The sequence below is a fragment of the Sciurus vulgaris genome, assembly GCF_902686455.1.
Source record: "Sciurus vulgaris genome assembly, chromosome: 6".
Lineage (NCBI taxonomy): Eukaryota > Metazoa > Chordata > Mammalia > Rodentia > Sciuridae > Sciurus > Sciurus vulgaris.
The window spans coordinates 92,076,542-92,096,894 of record NC_136466.1 but is presented as its reverse complement, the minus strand read 5'-3'; the positions used below and the strand labels follow the sequence as shown (position 1 = coordinate 92,096,894).

The window sequence follows — 20,353 nt, the reverse complement described above, 5'->3', positions numbered from 1 at the left end:
AAATGCTTTGTTTACAAACAAACAAAAAACGAAGGGGAAAACATTCAATTGAATCTTAGAAATATGTTTAAAAATTCCATTCAAATCATCCTTAACTGATAAAACAACATGTATTCTGTTATTTTAATTTCCATATATAATTCTGCACATTCATGATTATAAATCATTGTGGTATAAACTGATGACCTTTAGCAGAGTGACATCTGTGGAGTCACATGAATATGACATATTACTACCACCTGATGGCAGCATATCTAAACTGCAAGAAAGCTTGCAAATGTAAATTCCTTTGAAGCTGAATCCCCTCACCCAAAATTGACAGTTATGCAATTGTCTCCTAAGAGAGTATCAAGAAAGACTTGTTACAAAAAGGTAAAGTTACTGTTTTGAAAATATAATTGCTATTAATTATAGGCTCCATATGATAGAACCATGTAGTTTTTAGAAACCAAGCTCTGATTATTAAAATTGATGTTCTGTGAATGACTTTTCAAAATTCATCAGATGTGGGTTGCTATAAAACATGCACTGTTAAAAGTTAGATCACAGCTTTTTAGGAGACTTCTGAGCATAAGTGAATTCAAACTAAATAACTTGAAAAAAGTAAGTTCTGAGAATCAAAAGCCATTTTCATGAAAACAAAGAAATGAAAAATAATACCTTCTCTGGCTATAGGCCACTCAATTTCCTGATGGGATGGTCTTATTCAGGAATACCAGAGTTCTAAGTCTGACAAGAGATTGGAATGTATTTTCTTAACTTACATAAGCACTTATATGGACTGAGAAACATGATGCCCTAGGCATACATCTTGACTCTAGGGACCCTTTATCAAAGGTTTTTATTATAGCATCCTCATGTGTCTCATTCAGTGAAATCTAATACATTACAGCAATGTGAATTGGAAAGGCTCAGCATTTAGTCTACCTAAATCTGTTTCAATCAGGATTCAGCTTTTAGGCTAATCTCTAACATCTGAATCTGGGTAGAGGCCAATAACTACAATTTATAAATAGGGCAAAGCCTTCAGAGGGTTAGATGTTTAAGTAATTTGTCCAAACACAGATAAAAGGATTAAGCAGTTGCATTTCAAGGGACCTCCCTCATTGATATAAACCAAGACAGTTGAATTTCCTTTTAAAATCATTTTGTCACAATTTTTAGACATCAGAACTTATTACTGGCACCTGATTTTGATTTTAGTTGGTTAAGTATCTTGTCAATATACCATTCAACACTGTTTTTACATCTTGTTCTAAAAACTGAATCATTTGAAGTCTAGAATATTTTTAAATTTTAAGATGAATGTCAGTTTGGTATATAAATGACAATTTATCTTTCATTGAGAAAAAATTAAATCAAAAATTAACTTTCAACATTTAAAAGATAAAGAGTTTTTCAAATATCATATTTCAACTTGGAATGGAACCACCATTTGACCCAGCTATCCCACTCCTCGGTTTATAACCAAAGGACTTAAAAATCAGCATACTACAGTGATACCATCATATTAATGTGATAGCAGCTTAATTTACAATAGCTAAACTGTGAAACCAACCTAGATGCCCTTCAACAGATGAATGGATAAAGAAAATGTGATACATATCACAATGGAATATTACTCAGCCTTAAAGAGGAATATGATTATGGCATTTGCAAGTACATGGATGGAACTAGAGAATATCATGTTAAGTGAAATAAGCCAATCCCCAAAAAATGAAAGGTCAAATGTTTTCTCTGATAAGCAGACCCTGATCCATGCTGGGGGGCGGTGTGTGGGGAAGATAGGGAAGAATGAAGGAACTTCAGATTGTGCAGAGGGAAGGGTGGGGCAGTGAGGACAGAAAGGACATTAGAATGAAATAGACATAATTACCCTATATACATGTATGATTACACTACTGGTGTGACTCAGCACCATGTACAGTCAGAGGAATGAGAAATTATGCTCCATTTGTGTACAATGTGTCAAAATGTATTCTACTGTCATGTATAATCAATTAGAACAAATAAAAAAATTTAAAAATATTTTACAGAGAGATAAAGCAAATATGGCAAGATATTACCAACTGAGGAACAGAGATAAAGGATTTATAATGTATTAGTCTTTCCATTTTATTATAGATTTAAAAATTTTCAAAATAAAAAGTTGAATTTTGCTCTTTGGTATCTCAAAAAAAACCTACTGAAAATTCACTTATTTTTCTTTAGTGTTATTAAATGATAAAGTGTTCTTGGAAAAAAACAGATATACCTTTATATTTAATTTAAAATAAATACCACATTTCAAATATTATTTTCAAACATGTGTAGTAATACTGCTGATAGGGATGGTAATCTGAAATAGAAGGAAGTCTATGTATTATTAGACTTAGATGATGTGAGATCTTAGTCTAGGTTTTCAGAAGCATCATAGCCACTAGTATTTATTTTGACTTAAGGGTCTTCTCTTTAAATGTATATTGCTTCAAATATTCTTTAGAAGCAAGGTCAGTTACAAAACAAACAAAACAAACAAACAAACAAACAAAAAACAAGCTAATTCAACCAACCGGAACATAATTAGCACATTTATTACTGGATCCCAAACATAAGGGTAAAACCTAGAAAGATTCCAAAAATAGCATATTTTCTTCCCCAAATAGTTTAAATTCCCAAATACGCAACATTAGTTGGCTTACTGAGTTCTTTTCAAAACATATTCTTAGTTTTATTTGTAATCTTAAAGCCATTGGAGACAACCTAAATGTCTATCAACAAGAGAATGATTAAAGGATTGGATAGTTCAAAATAAGTAAAAAATAAAGTAAAACTACACATCAAAATGGATAAATCTTAATATAAAGTTGAGGGGGAAAACACAAATGAATATACATAGTATGATACTATCCAAATACTAATTTGAAAATATTCCATATAATGCTATATACTGCTCAGAATTATAGACATAAGTAATAAAAGAGTGAGGAATGCACTTGAATGATCCACATCACCCTCTGGTAGGGTGGGATGGAAGTGGCAAGAGGCTGGGAAGAGGTACAGAGAGTTTAAGCTGTACTGGTAGTGTTTAATTCCTTAAACTGAATGTGGGTACATGAGTATTTATCATAGTACTTTATGCCTTTTCATAAATCTCAACACTTCTTAGTAAGTTTGAACTTCAATGTACTTTAATTATAATGAGTCTGAATTATTCAAGTTAATGATGTGTACAAGTAGATGCATTACTGAGAGACTGTGTATAGATCAATTTATAAACTATTTTTAAAATGCAGAATGTGAATATTCAGATGAATTCTACCAAATCTTTAAAGAAAAACTAATACCAATACTCCTCAAATTATTACATGAAATACAAAAGATGGCACACTTTCATATTCCTTCTATGAACCAAGTATCACACTTATACAGATAAAGACACATCAAGGAAAGTACAATAAAGACCAATATCCCTGATGAACTTGGATGCAAAAATTCTTAATAAAATATTAGCAAATCATGTTCAACAACATATTAAGAAGACTGTACTTCATGACCAAGTTGGTTTTATTCCAGAGATGCAGTGATGGTTTGACATATGCAAATCAATAAATGTACTTCATCTCATAAATCGAATTAAGGACAAAATCACTTAGTCATCTCAATAGATGCAGAGAAGGCTTTCAACAAAATTAAGCACCCATTCATGAGGAAAACATTGAAGAAACTAGGGAGAGAAAAACACTATATATGAAAACCCCAAAGCCAACCTCATAGTAAATGGGGAAAAACTAAAAGCATTTCCTTTAAATCTGAAACAAGACAAGAATGTCTACTCTCGCACTCCTGTTTAATATAGTGCTAGCAATTCTAGCCAGAGGAATTAGGCAAGACAAGGAAATAAAAGGGCTAAAAAGAGGAGAGGAAGAAGTCAAATTATCACTGTTGATGATATGATCCTTTACTTAGATCCAAAAAACTTCACCAAAAGACTGTTAGAGCTAATAAACAAATCTGGCAATGTAAAAGGTTACAAAATCAACATATAAAAATCCCTCTTTGAGGCCAGTATCCCACTCAGACAAAGACATATACAAAACTCAATAGCTTTCCTATATACCAATAATGAATCTGTTGAGAAAGAAATCAGAAAAAACAATTCTGTTGACAATAGCCTTAAAACACAAAACAAACAAAAATCCTAGGAACAAATCTACCCAAGTATGTGAAGGACCTCTGCAATGAAAACTAAACAACACTGAAGAAAGAAATTGAAGAAGACCTCAGAGGATGGAAATCTTAACACATGTCCCTTGTGGATGAGGGAAAGTGTTCCTGTCGGAGAGATGGGCTGGCTGTACATTAATTGCTAATAAATTTATTTAATAGAAAAAAACCACAGGAGACAATTATCTTTTGAATCAGGGGGCCTGATGGATTGAGCCATGCTAAAGGATCTGGCTCTAACAAAAATGGAGGAGCAAACAATTGGTTTATTTGCAGGTAAAAGGGGGATTGGGAGGAACTTCTTCCATGAGAAACAGGATGGGGTGGAGTTAAGCAAGTCATTTTGCTCTAGTGGGTCATGTGGCATATGTAAGGCATGCAAATTCTGGTGGTAAGTCACTACATAGAAACCACATACTCCAGGTCATCTAGAATAATCTCTCAAGACTGTCAGTTCCTGAGAGCTGCATTTCCTTGTCTGACAAACCAGCTTGACCAAGCCTGGTTTTATTTGCTAGCCATAGATGGCGCTCCACAGGAAGACCTCCCATGTTCATGGATAAGCAGAATTAATATTGTTAAAATGGCCATATGACCACAAGTATTATACAGTTTCAATGCAATCACCATCAAAATACAAGTGATATTCTTCAGATAACTAGAAAAGAATCCTAAAATTTGTTTGAAAGAATAAAATCAATAGCCAAAGCAATTCTAAGCCAAAAAAGCAATGCTGGAGGCATTACAATGCCTGACTTCAAATTATGCTATAGAGCTATAGTAACAAAAACTACATGGTACTGGCATAAAAACAGACATACCAACCAATGATGCAGAATAGAAAACACAGAGACAAACTTACACATCTACAGTCATCTGATCATTGACAAAGGTGCCAAAAACATACATTGGAGAAAAGACAGCCTTTTTAACAAATGGAACTGGGACAACATGTTATCCATAAGTGGAAGAATGAAACTAGACTCTTATTTCTCACCCTGAACAAAAAGTCAACTCAACATGAATCAAAGACTTGGAATTAGACTAGAAACTATGAACTTCTAGAAGAAAATGCAGGGTCAACCCTCCAGCTTTTAGGCACAGGCAAACAACTTTCTCAACAGGACTTCCAAATCTCAAGAAACAATGACAAGTTAATAAAGGGGACAGCATCAAATTAAAAAGCTTCTGCACAGCAAAGGAAACAATTAGAAATATGAAGGAATAACCTACAGCTACTACTCTTCTGACAGATTAATATCTAGAATACATAAAGAGCTAAAAATCTTTATACCAAAACCTCAAATAGGCCAATTAATAAATAGGCAAATGGATTAAACAGACGTGTCTCAAAATAATAAACATAAAAGGCCAAGAAATACATGAAATGTTCAACATTATTAGCAATCAGGGAAATGTAAATCAAAACCACAGTGAGACTGTATCTCACACAGTCAGAATGGCAGTCATCAAGAATATAAACAATATAAAAAATAATATAAACAATAAATGATGGAGAGAATGTGGAGCAAAAGCAACACTTATATTGTTGGTGAGATTGGAAATTAGTACAACCATTATGGAAATCAGTATGGAGGTTCCTCTAAAGAGTAGGCAGGGAATACCAGATGACTAATGTATACTACTCCCCAGTATTTATCTTAAAGAATTAAAGTCATCACACTATAGTAATATATGCACACCCATATTTATAGCAACATAATTCACAATAGCTAAACTATGGAACCAGCCTATGCATCCATCAACAGATGAATGGATAAAGAAAATGTGGTATATATACACAATGGAGTTTTAGTCAATCATAAAGAAAAATGAAATTATGTCATTTGTAGGAAAATGGATGGAACCAGAGACTATTACATTAACTGAAATAATCCAAACTTACAAGGTCAAGGCTTGCATGTTTTCTACCATATGTGGAGTTAGAAAGGAAAAATAAAAAGAAAGTTGGGGGAGGGGGGTCAGAGATCTCACGAAAATCAAAGGAAGAGCAGTAGAGGAAAGACACAGGGGATGAGAAAAGGGAGGGAGAGAAGAAGTGCTGGGGAGTGATATTGACCAAATTTTACTGTTATACTGTGTGCATGTACAAATATGTAGCAACAAATTCTATCATTATGTACAACTGTAATGCACCAATGAAAATTGTGGAAAGAGAAAAATATAAAGCAATTATGTAGGTGAGAAAAAAAGAGAAACTTTTTCAATCAAAAAAATTTAAAAGTTCAATATAGAATATTCTTTTAAAAAATTATAGTTGTAGATTGACAAAATACCTTTATTTTATTATATTTATTTTTATGATGTACTGAGGATTGAACCCAGTGCCTCATACACGCTGGACAAGTTCTCTACCACTGAGTCACATCCCCAGCCCCTAGAATATTCCTTTTTTAAAGGCAACCTATGGCAATTTTCTTATTAACTTTTACTTTTAGATTACTGGAGAAAAAACTGCTTATTGAATGAAGGCATTATATTTGAAAATCATTAAATGAACACCAAATGAGTGATTGGAACTGCAATATATACTAGGGATCTAAGTCAATAAGACATCATCCTATCCCTAAATAAATTCTGTCCAGTGAGACAGACAGACCTGTAAATAAATAACTACAATATGTTATAATGTGATAAAAGGTATGTAGAATGTACTAAGGGAGTACATAAGAGGGAACAATTAAATGTGTCTGTGAGAAGTATAGAAATGGATTTTCTTTGTGGAAGAAGAGATTGTATGCAACAATACTGCTGCTTTAAGAAAATTTATAGAATCACTGCACTTTATATTCACTGACACCTGATTTCCCAGAATTCAGTACTGATCATCTAACCCCACTGTTGTCTCACATGAAGGCTATATTTATTTAGATAATAAATATTATGATTTAGAGGATCTTCCCACGGGGCGATCCAAGATGGTGGACCAAAGGGTGACTACTTCTCCAGTGGCTCCAGAACCCAGGATTCAAGAAGGGGAGGCATTGAGAGACTCGGACTAAAATAGAACCACGGGGTGAGTCCCCCCCACCGGGTGAAGCTCGGCCTGGGCAGCAGCCTCGGATAGGGGCAGCTTATCAGAGTAGGGCAGGGCAGCTAGAGTCTTCCCCAGGCAGCCCTGCGCACTCCGGCGGTGGGCTCCTCCCACACGGCCAGCTTCTCCAGCTTCTTGGAGCAGGCCCCCCAGTGACAGCCTTTCTACACAGAACCAGCTCCAAGTCCCTGAGCCAGCACGGAGAGCTCCGGCCTGCAGGCAGCTTCAGGGACCAGGACAGGGCAGCCAGGGACTTCCCCAAGCAGCCCAGCTCCCTCCGGCGGGAGGTGTCTTTCAAGGCTAGCTTCTCGGAACAGACTGCCCAGTGAGAGCCTTTCTACACAGAGCCACCCATAAGTCCCTGAGCCAGCAGAGAGCTCTGACCTGCAAGCAGCCTCTGGGACCAGGGCAGGGCAGCCAGAGACCTCTCCAGGCAGCCCTGCTCCCTCCGGCCGCAGGCTTTTTCCACGGGGTGATCCCTATGGCAGACTAGAGGGTGACTGCATCTCCAGTTGCTCCAGAACCCAGGATTCAAGAAGGGGAGGCATTGAGAGACTCGGACTAAAATAGAGCCATGGGGTGAGTTTCCCCCACCTGGTGAAGCTAGGCCTGGGTGACAGGACCGGATAGGGGTGGCCTATCAGAGTAGGGCAGGGCAGCTAGAGTCTTCCCCAGGCAGCCCTGGGCACTCCAGTGGTGGGCTCCTCCCACACGGCCAGCTTCTCGGAGCAGGCTCCACAGTGAGAGCCTTTCCGCACAGAGCCAGCTCCAAGCCCTGGAACCATAACCGGGCTATGGGCAGCTTCCTTCAGAAGCACTGCATTATCAAGTTACTCCAAGACTTCAGGCTACTGAATGCTGCGAGGTGATACACTGGAAATCTACAGGGACATTATAAGCCAATAGAGGAAATCTGTAATATCACAGAGTCCCACTGACATCTGACCAATATGAGAAAACAGGGAAGAAAATGTCCCAAACAAACCTAGATACTATATCAATAAAACCCAATGACAGTACAGCAGAAGAAATGTCAGAAAGGGAGTTCAGAATGCACATAATTAAAACAATCAGGGAAGCAAACGAGGAGATGAAAGAGCGAATGCAGGCATTAAATGATCACACCAATCAACAGTTAAAAGAGCAAATACAGGAAGCAAGATATCATTTCAATAAAGAGTTAGAGATACTGAAAAAAAAACAAACAGAAATCCTTGAAATGAAGGAAACAATAAACCAAGTTAAAAACTCCATAGAAAGCATAACCAATAGGATAGAACACGTGGAAGATAGAACCTCAGATACTGAAGACAAAATATTTAATCTTGAAAACAAAGTTGACCAAACAGAGAAGATGGAAAGAAATCATGAACAGAATCTCCAAGAATTATGGGATATCATGAAAAGGCCAAATTTAAGAATTATTGGGACTGAGGAAGGCTTACAGAAACAAACCAAAGGAATGAACAATCTATTCAATGAAATATTATCAGAAAATTACCCAAATCTGATGAAATGGAAAACCAAATACAAGAGGCTTATAGGACTCCAAATATACAAAATTACATCAGGCCCACACCAAGGCACATTATTATGAAAATACCTAACACACAAAATAAAGACAGAATTTTAATGGCCGCGAGAGAAAAGAATCAAATTACATTCAGGGGGAAACCAATAAGAATATCAGCAGATTTTTAAGTCCAGACCCTAAAAGCTAGAAGGGTCTGGAACAACATTTACCAAGCCCTGAAAGAAAACGGATGCCAATCAAGAATCTTAAACCCAGCAAAACTTACTTTCAGATTTGACGACGAAATAAGATCCTTCCATGATAAACAAAGCTAAAGGAATTCACAAAAAGAAAGCCGGCATTACAGAACATTCTCAGCAAAATATTCCATGAGGAAGAGATGAAAAACAACGATGCAAATCAGCAATGGGAGGAACTAGCCTAAAGGAATAGCTAAATAAAGCAGAAACCAAATCATGTCAAAAAACAATAATGAGTCAAATGACTGGGAATACAAATCATATCACAATAATAACCCTGAATATTAATGGCCTGAACTCATCAATCAAAAGACATAGACTGGTAGATTGGATAAAAAAGAAAAATCCAACAATATGCTGCCTGCAAGAGACTCATCTCATAGAAAGAGATACCCATAGACTAAAGGTGAAAGGATGGGAAAAACATACCATGCACACGGACACAGCAAAAAAGCTGGAGTATCCATCCTCATTTCAGATAATGTGGACTTCAAGCCAAAACCAGTCAGAAGGGATAAAGAAGGACATCACATACTGCTTAAGGGAAGCATAAATCAGCAAGACATAACAATCATAAATATCTATGCGCCGAACATTGGCTCATCATGTACATCAAACATTCCTTCTCAATTCCAGAAATCAAACAGACAACAACACAATAATACTAGGCGATTTTAACACACCTCTCTCACCGCTGGATAGATGGTCCAAACAAAAATTGAATAAAGAAACTATAGATCTCAATAACACAATCAACAATTTAGACTTAACTGACTTACATAGAATATACCATCCAACAAAGAACGAATACACTTTCTTCTCAGCAGCACATGGATCCTTCTCTAAAATAGACCACGTTTTATGCCACCAAGCTACTGTTAGCAAATACAAGAAGATAGAGATACTACCTTGTACTCTATCAGATCATAATGGATTGAAATTAGAAATAGATGACAGAATAAAAAACAGAAACTTCTCCAATACCTGGAGATTAAATAATACACTATTATATGATGAATGGATAACAGAAGACATCAGGAAGGAAATAAAAAAATTCTTAGAAGTAAACAAGGACAAAGACACATCATATCAAAACCTCTGGGACACTATGAAAGCAGTACTTAGAGGAAGATTTATTTCATGGGGCGCATTCAACAAAAGAAGTAGAAATCAACAAATAAACGACTTAACACTACAGCTCAAAGCCCTAGAAAAAGAAGAGCAGACCAACACCAAAAGTAGTAGAAGACAGGAAATAGTTAAAATCAGAGCCGAAATCAACGAAATTGAAACAAGAGAAACAATCAGAAAAATAACAAAATAAATAGTTGGTTCTTTGAAAAAATAAGCAAAATTGATAAACCCTTAGCCACACTAACAAAGAGAAAGAGGGAGAAAACTCAAATTACTAAAATTCGGAATGAACAAGGAAATATCACAACAGTGAAATACAAATCACTCGAGTGAAATACAAAACATAATTAGAAGCTATTTTGAAAATCTATACTCCAACAAAACAGAAAACCTCGAAGACATCAACAAGTTTCTAGAGACACATGAATCACCTAAACTGAACGAGGAGGACATACACAACTTAAATAAATCAATTTCAAGCAATGAAATAGAAGAGGTCATCAAAAGCCTACCAACAAAGAAAAGTCCGGGACCAGATGGGTTCTCAGCCGAGTTCTACAAAACCTTTAAAGAAGACCTCATTCCAATACTCCTCAAAGTATTCCATGAAATAGAAGAGGAGGGAACCCTCCCACACTCATTCTATGAAGCCAATATCACCCTGATACCTAAACCAGACAGAGACATATCGAGGAAAGAAAATTTCAGACCAATATCCTTAATGAACATCGACACAAAAATTCTCAACAAAATTTTAGCAAATCGCATACAAAAACATATTAAAAAGATAGTGCACCATGATCAAGTGGGTTTCATCCCAGGGATGCAAGGTTGGTTCAACATCCGGAAATCAATAAATGTCATTCACCATATCAACAGACTAAAAGTTAAGAATCACATGATTATTTCAATAGATGCAGAAAAAGCATTCGATAAAATACAGCATCCCTTCATGCTCAAAACACTAGAAAAAATTGGGGTAGTGGGAACATTCCTTAACATTGTAAACGCCATCTACGCTAAGCCCATGGCCAGTATCATTCTAAATGGTGAAAAACTGAAAGCATTCCCCCTAAAAACTGGAACAAGGCAGGGATGCCCTCTTTCACCACTTCTATTCAACATCGTTCTTGAGACTCTAGCCAGAGCAATGAGACAAACCAAAGAAATTAAAGGGATATGAATTGGAAAAGAAGAACTCAAACTATCCCTGTTCACTGATGACATGATTATATATTTAGAGGAACCTGGAAATTCCACTAGAAAACTCTTAGAACTCATAAGTGAATACAGTAAAGTAGCAGGTTACAAGATCAATGCTCATAAATCCAATGCATTTTTATACATAAGTGATGAATCTTGAGAAAGAGAAATTAGGAAAACTACCCCATTCACAATAGCCTCAAAAAAAATAAAATACTTGGGAATCAATCTCACAAAAGAGGTGAAAGACCTCTACAATGAGAACGACAGAACACTAAAGAAAGAAATTAAAGAAAACCTTAGTAGATGGAAAGATCTCCCATGTACTTGGATAGGCAGAATTAGTATTGTCAAAATGGCCATACTACCAAAAGTGCTATACAGATTCAATGCAATTCCAATTAAAATCCCAATGACATATCTTACAGAAATAGAGCAAGCAATTATGAAATTCATCTGGAAGAATAAAAAACCCAGAATAGCTAAAGCAATCCTCAGTAGAAAGAGTGAAGCAGGGGATATCGCAATAACAGATCTTCAACTTTATTACAAAGCAATAGTAACAAAAACGGCATGGTATTGGTACCAAAATAGACAGGTAGATCAATGGTACAGAATAGAGGATATGGACACAAACCCAAATAAATACAATTTTCTCATACTAGACAAAGGGGCCAAAAATATTCAATGGAGAAAAGATAGCCTCTTCAACAAATGGTGCTCAGAAAACTGGAAATCCATATGCAACAGAATGAAATTAAACCCCTATCTCTCACCCTGCACAAAACTCAACTCAAAATGGACCAAGGACCTCGGAATCAGACCAGAGGCCCTGCATCTTATAGAACAAAAAGTAGGTCCAAACATTCAACTTGTCGTCTTAGGATCAGACTTCCTTAACAGGACTCCCATAGCACAAGAAATAAAAGCAAGAATCAACCACTGGGATAGATTCAAACTAAAAAGCTTTCTCTCAGCAAAGGAAACTATCAGTAATGTGAAGAGAGAGCCTACAGAGTGGGAGAATATCTTTGCCACTCATACTTCAGAGAGAGAGCTAATTTCCAGAATCTATAAAGAACTCAAAAAACTCTACACCAAGAATACAAATAATCCTATCAACAAATGGGCTAAGGAAATGAACAGACACTTCACAGAAGAAGATGTACAAGCAAACAGATATATGAAAAAATGTTCAATATCTCTAGTAATAAGAGAAATGCAAATCAAAACTACCCTAAGATTTCATCTCACCCCAATGAGAATGGCGATTATCAAGAACACAAGCAACAATAGGTGTTGGCGAGGATGTGGGGAAAAAGGTACACTCAAACATTGCTGTTGGGATTGCAAATTAGTGCAGCCACTCTTGAAAGCAGCATGGAGATTCCTCAGAAAGCTTGGAATGGAACCACCATTTGACCCAGCTATCCCACTCCTTGGCCTATACCCAAAGGACTTAAAATCAGCATACTACAGAGATACAGCCACATCAATGTTCATAGCTGCTCAATTCACCATAGCCAGATTGTGGAATCAACCTAGATGCCCTTCAGTTGATGAATGGATAAAGAAAGTGTAGCATATATATACAATGGAATATTACTCCGCCATGAAGAATGATAAAATTACGGCATTTGCAGGCAAATGGATGAAATTGGAGATAATCATGCTAAGTGTAGGATGTCAACCTAAAAAATCTTAAAATGCTTTAAAAGAAATTAGACAATTGTGAAATATCTACTCCTCCCCATTCATCCCTGTCCGAGGCCCAATTTTAGTCAATGGCAGTGTTGTAACAGAATTTGCTGGTACTAAAAAGAGTGAGCCTGTTATTATATTTATGTTGGTACACAGTTTTAAATCTCTGCCTCCTAAATTTATATCTGACTTGTATCATTTTTCATAAACTGTAGAGGCAGAAACAAGATGGAAGAGGCACAGAGCTATGTTAACTACATAAAGAAAAATTTACAGAAGTGTTCCATAGATCTATAAAAACGTGATAGTTCAATACTCATTAGAAGCAATCATAAGTAAGTGTCCTTTTAATCTATGAAACTTGCTCCTATAATTTTAGCATAAGACTCAAGGAAACTATACAAACTAAAATCAGGGGGAGAAAAGTGGGGAATCTGGACCAGCACTTACTCTATGCCAATCCCATTGATTCTCTGCCTAAGAGACGGGGGTGGGGTGGGGGGGGATGGAGGGGGAGAAATAGAGAACATTATGTAAGGATGAGAATCAAAAGAGATTTAGAGCCATATCTGGTATAAATCTGTATCTCTACTGATGAGTTCAGTCATACAGCCAGGTAATAAATTAGACTAGATGTTAGATACTAAGGGTTTTAAGCTGGATGTGGTAGTGCACACCTGTAATTCCAGTGACTCAGGAGGTTGAAGTAAGAGGATTGCAAGTTTGAGGTCAGTCTCAGCAACTTGGCAAGACCCTGTCTAAAAAAAGAAAAACTAGGGATGTAGCTCAGTGGAAAAGCACACCTGGGTTCTACCCTAGTACCAAAAAGCAAAACAAAACAAAAAAGAAACTAAGGGTTTTAATAACACCTATGGCTGGGGCATGAGAATGGAAGGCATACAGCATACATGTTATATGCTGCCCACTGGAGAGAAGTCATTTGTAGCACTGCTGGAGAAAAATTTTACATAGCTAACTGCATAATTTCTAAGAAACTGTCTCACAGATAACTCTCATAAAGATGGAAGGACATATCCTTCGTGTGTGTATTAACAGTAGCAAAATGAAAACAATGGAAATGCTCATCAAGAAAGAACTGGTTTAATAAAAGTTATTACTTCCATACACATACAAGTAAAATTTAAAAGAATGAGGCAGAACTGTAAGAAGAGATTTTTGAAATACATTAAGTAAACACATACATGCATGCATGTACACACCCACATAAAAACAACACATACCTATTTATGAGAAATCCCTCTGAAATGTACTTATCTGTTTTGTGGTGCTGGGGATTGAACCCAGGGCCTTGTGCTTGATAGGCAAACACTCTACCAACTGAGCTATATCCCCAGTCCTGAAATGTACTTTTGTGGGCATACATGTATATGTATAGAATATTTCTGGAAAATTATATAAAAATTAATCAGGGCAGATTCATAACAAGACTAGAAGGATCAGAGGAGTAGGAATACTTTTTCATATTTGCCCCTCTCTACTACTGGAAATTTTATGGGATAATTACTATTACAATATAAAAATACTTAAAGAAAACTATCATTTGGACACAGCTTCTTTTACCATGCTCTACTCACCCAACTTTAGTCTAATTTAAAATAAAGCAAACACAATAGAAGCCTAAAAAGCATACCTAACACATATTTACTGATTATCGTCTAGCCTACTATGTGCCAGGACTGTTTTAGGCAACACGGTTTTGGCAAGACTATTTTATAACTGTTTTAGGTAAATAAAGTCTTCAAAGCAGAAACTAAAGAAAAGTCTTTAAAATAAAGTAGGAAGGATATTCTTAGTCATTACAGCCTAGGATTAGGATTGTGATTAGCAATGGTCTTGACACTCTTTAAGACAAGGTACTGACTTTGTTGAGTTCTAGACAAAGTTCTTTTCCAAGAATGATAGGCAGAATTGAGTTTAATTTCAATCACTTACCCAACAGGAAAGATAGGCCAGCTAACAGTGGTCATGTCTGTTACTGGAGTTCAGTCCTATGGTGGTGTTTCCTTTCTTGTTCTTGTTCTCAGGTGTGGGACAGGTCTTACAGGCCCAAAAATTGTTACCTCAGGAGTTGGGGTTTATTTCCAACTGGTTCATTATTTCTCTGGGAAACGGTGGCCCAACTATTATTGGGTCTGGATTTTCAATATAATATTTGTACTTTTGCTATCAAAACAGTTTAAAAGCATGTAGGACTGAACACTTTATTTCCCAAGGAAAGGCAATTACAATGCTAATCTTTAGGAATATCCTCAAAACATTCTCTATTGTCTTTATGCTTTATGACTACTGTACTTAAAAATAAAACCTATACTTTTATTTATGAAGTGGGCCAGGGAAAGTTTAGGGTACCTAGTAGCTGAGGCCCAGGACGCTGTCTGCCTGAGGAGGACAAAAATGCTGTGAAGATCCAGCACTGTTTGAGATCTTACTCTGGGTTCAATTATAGATGAGGAAAGTGGTCCCTTTCTGTTTTCTTTCCATGTAGCCATGTCCTGCTCAGTAGGATGGGAGAAGAGGTAGGGATTCTGTTAGATGGTGTACAGAATAAAGAAACCCCCAAATAAGGTACAAACACAGGAAATTTAACTTTATCCACCATGTGGAAAACACTAAAATTTTCATATAAAAGCTCAAAAAATAAAAGCATTATATGAAAAATAAGTATAATAAATAGACATGTGTCCTCTCATTAATAAACATGATTATTTCCTCTTTCATCACATATTTTAGTAATTTGAGTTTTCTCTCTTTTTCTCTTAGTGTGGCTAGGGGTTTATCAATTTTATTTATTTTTTTCAAATAACCGACTTTTTGTTTTGTCAATTTTTTCAATTGTTTCTTTTGTTTCAATTTCATTGATTTCAGCTCTGATTTTAATTATTTCCTGTCTTCTGTTCTTGGTATTGATTTGTTCTTCTTTTTCTAGGGCTTTGAGTTGTATTTTTGGGTCGTTTATTTATTGACTTTTTATTCTTTCAATGAATGAGCTCAAAGCAATGAACTTTCCTCTTAGCACTGCCTTCAAGGAGTCCCAGAGATTTTGATATGTTGTATCACTATTCTTATTTACCTCTAAGTATTTTTTTAATTTCATCTCTGATTTCTTCTGTTATTTATTCAACATTCAATAGCATATTATTTAGTCTCCAGGTGTTACAGTAGCTTCTATTTTTTATTCTATTGAAGAAGAAATACAATTGATCAACAAATATATGAAAAATGTTCAACATCTTTAGCAATTACAGAAATGCAGATCAAAACTCATTCACCCCATTCAGAATGGCAATTATCAAGAATACAAACAACAATAAATGTTGGCAAGGATGTGGAGAAAAAGGTACATTGCTGGTGGGAATGCAAACTGGTGCAACCATTATGGACAGCAGTATAGATTCCTCAGAAAACATGGAATGAAACCACCATTTGACTCAGCTATCTCTCAGTTTATACACAACTGAGAACTTAAAATCAGCATATTACAGTGATGCAGCCACATCAATGTGTGTAGCAGCTCAATTCACAACAGCCAAATTATGGAACCAACCTAGGTGCCCTTCAACAGATGAATAGATTTAAAAAAGTGTCATATATATGTGATGGAATATTACTCAGCCTTAAAGAAGAATGAAGTTAGGGCATTTGCTGGTAAATGGATGGAGCTGGAGAATATCACGCTAAGCAAAATAAGCCAATCCCCAAAAACCAAAGGCCAAATGTTTTCTCTAATATGCAGATGCTAATTCACAATAGTGTCGGTGGGGGCTAGGGAAGAAAAGAGTTACTTTAGATTTGGTAGAGGTGAGTGAAGGGAGGGGAGGGGTAGGAGTAGGAAGGATAGTAGAATGAATCAGACATTATTACCCTATGTACATATATAACTATAAGACCAGTGGGATTCTACATAATGTATAACCAGAAGAATGAGAAATTATAATTCATTATATATGATATAACAAAGTGCATTTTACTGCCATATATAACTAAAAACAGCATCAAGAGATCCAATTAACAACAAAAAAGAGTTAATTTTTCTAAAATTTTTTTTAGTTGTCGATGGACCTTTATTTTATTTATTTATTTTATGTGTTGCTAAAAATTGAACCCAATGCCTCACACATGCTAGGCAAGCGCTCTATCACTGAGTCACAACCCCAGTCTCAGTTATTGTTAATTTTGTTAGGTTGGCTAACAGTGCTACAAAATGTGTATAAAGTGTCCTTTCATGGGGGATGCAAAATATAAAACAAAATGTCAAAAAAAAGTTTAAATTTATAGAAATCTTTATCTAATATTCTCTCATGATATCCTTCCTCCCCTCACTGCTGAATTAAAACCAATAGAATTGAAGCTGGTAGCACTTCCTGATTATTCTTTAGATTATAAAAAATGTAGACATCTTACATCCATAAGATGTAGACATCTTACATCAATAAGGTACACACTGAGGTTGTTTATAATTAGAAAATAAGAGAGTAAAAGTGAATCTTAAGATACAATAATATAAAAAATAAAATAAAATGCTACATTCAGGGCTGGGGATGTAGCTCAGTGGTAGACTGCTTGCCTAGTATGTACCAGGTCCTAGGTTCAAACCCCATAACCACAAAATATATCAATAAATAAATAAAAAATTACAAAGGTGCAGTTATAAAAATGATACAATAATATATATTCAACTAAACATTAAGAGGACAAAAACATTCTGTCATATTGTGAGGCCAAGAGAACTTCTATATCTCAATATCTTATTAAACTAATAAGGTCTAGTCAGTTCAAAAAATGTTTCAGTGCTGTTTTCAGTTAGTTAACTGACTCTGTGGGTAAAACATTTATAGCATTCTTCCATGGCAGGTTATTAACCCTCTTATTATCAATTTTGATATGTGTTCAAAGTAAATGATACATTGTCACTGATTTTGACCATCACAACTAGGAGTCACCCAGCCCTGACTTGAGTGGAAACCAGTGTATAAAAGTGAAAATGGCTTGAGAGAATGACTGCCTCTCCTGAGGGCAGGTGAAGGTTCAGTGACCTCTGCGCACACTAGTCCATTCTGGTGAATCACTGCTTTGGGGAAGTGAGAACCCCCATGGCTCATAAAATTTGATGATATTAAGAAGAGGGAAGGAATTCACACTTAAGATGTCAGGGTCATTTTAAGAAATACAGCTTTAAAAATTCAAGTGTAAGAAAAAATACTCTATTTAAAAATGTATTGCTAATATTTTTTCTTTTAAAGTATTGGGGAAAACCCATATCCTACAGATGTTCATTACTTATTCAATGTACACCACTGGGAGATAAACAGAACTGTTAAAATACAAAAATGCCAAGGGTAATTCAACTGCTGTAGCGTAAGTGTGGCATAACTGATTCGTCATGACACACAATTTTCTAAAAGCTATTCTGTTAGAAGGCAATAAATGAGTGCATAAATGATTTACACTCTTTAGAACCATAGTTATTATTCAGTATTTTATTTTTAAAAATATATACACCCTATACTATTATGTTTATTCTCTAGAGTATAATAAAAACATAATTGAATTTGATGAAAAATAGACTTGATTCTAAATGTAGCATACAGCACATACAGCTATTCTCTTACTTTATCCCTTGTGAAGATCAATGGTCACTTGAGGTGGTTCTGCTCTAGGTTTGTTTTAATATATGAGCAATAAAATATTTTAAATTTAAAATTATATCCTTATATTCCATATTACAATTTCTTTTTTATACTAACATCTGAATTTCAACCTAAAAAAGGAATTTATGGATGTAAAATATAATACTTTAATCACTGTTCTACTTTTAAGTGTGATTTTTTTTATTGACCAAGTAGGGCAGAAAATTAAGTACAGATGGCTTACCAAATAAAAACAAAGCAATCTATAGCCAAAACATCAGTTTGGTAGCTTGCTTGTCTTGATGGATCCTGAATGCCATTGTGAAGGGAGCAATGTATCCTTAAAATAATTATTCTTTTTAAAAAATATAACCATCTGTGAAATTTAGATAAATTACTTGTTAAACTATTTAAGTGAACACTATTTTCATTTCTAAGTTCTTTTATGTTAGAAATTCCATCATGCAATATATAAATATGTAGAATAAAAATTACATGAGTGCATATTTACACTAAGGTTTTACATAGTTATTTTATATTTATATGTTATTTCAAGTATACACTCTCAGCAGTATGGTTAAGTCATATATACATGCTACCTTTAAAATTATTCATTGTATATGTTTATATTATAAAGTTAAAAATTTTAATTCTTTCTGCTGAAATTCAGAAAAAGATTTCCTCCTCTCCTTTTTCTTGAATCATGTGCCTTAGAAAATTTAATCCTAAGTAGTTGTTTACTTTTTGGACATGTATTCCTTAGAAGACTATATGTGCTTTTTGTCAGCTTCAGGACCCAGAGTGTCCTTCTCAAGAACCTGGGAGTCATGTTTTTGAAACCCAAGTATCAAAGGAGATAGACAGTTCCCAGTTCCTGTGGAAGAGGTAGGAATCTAACTTCGGTGCATACCTTGCTTCAATTTACAAAGTTATCATCTGGAATGAAGATATTGAAAGTACATTTCTCTTCCAGATAAAGTCCATCAGCTAACACAGGTAGTTTCCCTAACTCCCACAGTACATTTACTATGTGTGAAAAAAAAAAAAAATAGTGTTGTCAAGTCTTTTTCCTTAAAGATTAGTGATGTTTAACTTGGCAACATGTGGGTACACAATCTGTATCTACCTGGCTACATAAGGTGGTGAGATTTCTTTCTGTCTTTGAAATCTATTGGTGGATTGCCTGTAATGTACATCATATTCTTTTTAATGCTTTATCAACAATAAAAATCTTTCTTTCTCTACTGATTTCATGGGCAGGAATTCTGAGAAAAGAGAAGATTTTGTTTCTAATTATAACTCCCCAACAATATGCTATCTTTTCAATTTATTTAAATGTATCATTATGGTGATGAAGAATTAACTGCATTATCATGTAAACATGAGAAAAAATACATTAGGAACATTTCACTTGTTTTACTTATTTTTTTTGAACCAATTATATGATACCTGAAATTTCAAAAAGAAAATGCTATGTATGTATCGTTGCACAGTAGAAATTTTTATTATGATTTGCACATTTGTAGCAACCCACATGTGGTGAATTAGAACTTATAACCAGAAGGATTCAAATGAGTGAATTGCCTGATTAAAGGGTAAGTTCTATTTGTAGGAAACTACTTTGTTATCCCTG

The 20,353-nt window shown here is 35.3% G+C and overlaps 1 protein-coding gene across 4 annotated transcripts in view; it reads right to left on the bottom strand.

Moving 5' to 3' along the window:
* Window positions 1-20,353, bottom strand: part of KIAA0825 — a 399,846-nt gene that overhangs the window by 328,690 nt on the left and 50,803 nt on the right. The gene's annotated exons all lie outside the window — the stretch shown is intronic.